The 2,541-nt window shown below is 62.0% G+C and overlaps 1 non-coding gene across 1 annotated transcript; it reads right to left on the reverse strand.

Annotated features, from left to right (window-relative positions):
- Window positions 1-262: 262 nt before the first annotated feature.
- On the reverse strand, window positions 263-381 carry LOC131871424 (5S ribosomal RNA). The gene has a single exon (XR_009369644.1). It is a non-coding gene; the product is annotated as a 5S ribosomal RNA (ribosomal RNA).
- Window positions 382-2,541: the final 2,160 nt, after the last annotated feature.

The raw sequence follows: 2,541 nt of genomic DNA on the forward strand, positions 1-2,541 counted from the left end.
GACCGAGCGCGCACTGGCCGAGGTGCACACCGATTTCACCTGGGTGCGCGCGCAGCACCTCGGGCGCACCGGGGTGCGCGCACAACGCCCGGGTTGCACCGTGGCCTGTGTGCTCGGGGCGCCTCGGGTGCGCGCTCGGTGTCGCCCCCGCGCGCGCGGTAGTGCGGGCAGCGCACCCCGGCCCGGCCCGGCCCCGACGAGAACGCAAACGGGCAAAAGGTTTATTCAAATAGCATTGCGACGCCCGGCGAAAAACTAAAAAAGGGTGCAACACCGGGACTTCCCGGGAGGTCACCCATCCCAGTACTACTCCGGCCCAAGCGCGCTTAACTGCGGAGTTCTGATGGGATCCGGTGCACTAACGCTGGTATGATCGCACCCGTTATGAGCTTGTCGCAGTGTGTACTTAGCAAACCGCGACCCACGTGCGAATCCACCCCGGCCACCCACCCCCGTCGAGGTGCACACCCTCCCTCGCGAAGTGCGCCCCGTTCGCCAAGTGTGAGCCCTGCCCGGGTGCGCGCACCTTGCTAGGGCGTCGGGTGTGCACCCGGCCCGGCCTACGTGCGTGCACCTGGAGGGGGCGTCGTGTGCGTGCAGTGTCCCGTCTGCAACGCGGTGCCCACACACCACCTCGGGCGCAACGACCTGCGCTCACATGTGGGCCGAGTGCACCTTGGTGCATGTTCGGGGCGCCTCGGGTGCACGCTCGATCTTGCCCCGGTGCACCAAGGCGCTCGGTTTGCCCCGGGTGCGCACTTGGTGCAAGGTGGGCACCCAAAATAGGGATCAAGCACCAAAACACAAGTTTCGGGATGCAAAATGGGACCCAAGGACCACAAATGCGTTCCAAGACCCATGATGGGTCCACGAGAACAAAAATGTGTTCCGAGACTTAATAAACAAATATTGGGTTTTAGGAGAAGAAACATGCTCTGATGCCCAAAACGAGAATCGACCCCGAAAAGGCCACAGGCCAAAAGTGGGATGCGAGACAAAAAAAAATGGGACCCGAGGACCAAAATTGGGTTCCCAGGTCGAAGACAGGGCAACCGGACAAGAAACGACCTCTAAGGCTCGAAATGAGTCCCGACGACTAAAACTTGACAAGAAGCACCCATCAGGCACCCAACTCGACACCCATGGGATGCCGACCCACCCGGGCTTCCACCTAGCACACCTTGGCACCCACCCACCCTCGCACCCAACCTCGCACCCAACTTAGCACCTTTGAACCCACATTGGCACTCACCCTGACCCTGGCACCTTGGAACCCACATTGGCACTCACCTTGACCCTGGCACCCACCTTTGCACTCACCTTGGGACCCACCCTGGCTCCCACCTCGGCACCCACCCAGACACCCACCTTGGTTCCTTGGCACCCACCTTGGATCCTTGGCACCCACCCCGACACCCACCTTGGCACGCAACTTGGCTACTTGCCACCCACCTTGGCTCCTTGACGCCCACCCCGACAACCACCCCGTGACCTACCCTGGCTAGGGTTGGTGCACACCCACCCTGGTGCCCACCTTGGCACCCACCCTATGACCCACCTTGGCACGCACCTTAGTACCCACCCCGTTACCCACCCTAGGACCCACCCCGTGACCCACCTTGGCCAGGGTGGGTGCCTTGGTGCGCACAACTTGCCTGGGCTGCACACCAGGGCGGGCTCAAGATGGCACCCGCGTTCCGTTTTTTTCACTATCTTTCAAAACGGAAATTTTAAAATCTCATTTTTTTCTTTTTTTTGCCTTTTCTGGAAATTAGTGAAGGCAGCGCATCAAAGGTGCGCAATGCTGGTGCGAACCCGGGAGCGCTCCGATGTGTGCTCCAAGGTGCGGCGTGCACGAAGTCCGAGCCCGGTTTGCCCCGGGTGCGCACCTCGCGTGCACCTTCGCCGGGGTGAGCACCTTGGCTGGGTTGCGCGCCCTGGTGCGTACCAAGGAGCGCTCTGAAGTGTGCTCCAAGGTGCGGCGTGCACGAAGTCGGAGCCCGGTTTGCCCCGGGTGTGCACCTCGGGTGCGCACCTCGCGTGCACCTTCGCTGCGGTGGGCACCTTGGCTGGGTTGCGCGCCTTGGTGGGCACCATGCAGTGCACGAAGTCGGAGCCCGGTTTGCCCCGGGCGCGCACCTCCGCCAGGGTGGGCACCTTGGTGCGCACAACTTGCCTGGGCTGCGCATCAGGAAGGGCTCAAGATGGCACCCGCGTTCCGTTTTTTTCACTATCTTTCAGAACGGAAATTTTAAAATATCGTTTTTTTTTGCCTTTTCTGGAAATTAGTGAAGGCAGCGCATCAAAGGTGCGCAACGCTGGTGCGAACCTGGGAGCGCTCCGATGTGTGCTCCAAGGTGCGGCGTGCACGAAGTCGGAGCCCGGTTTGCCTCGGGTGCGCCCTGGTGGGCACCATGGTGCGCACCAAGGAGCGCTCCGAAGTGTGCTCCAAGGTGCGGCCTGCACGAAGTCGGAGCCCGGTTTGCCCCGGGTGTGCACCTCGGGTGGGCACCTTGGTGCGCATGCCTTGCCTGGGCTGCG

The sequence above is a fragment of the Cryptomeria japonica genome, unplaced genomic scaffold (genome assembly GCF_030272615.1).
Source record: "Cryptomeria japonica unplaced genomic scaffold, Sugi_1.0 HiC_scaffold_409, whole genome shotgun sequence".
Classification (NCBI taxonomy): Eukaryota; Viridiplantae; Streptophyta; class Pinopsida; order Cupressales; family Cupressaceae; genus Cryptomeria; species Cryptomeria japonica.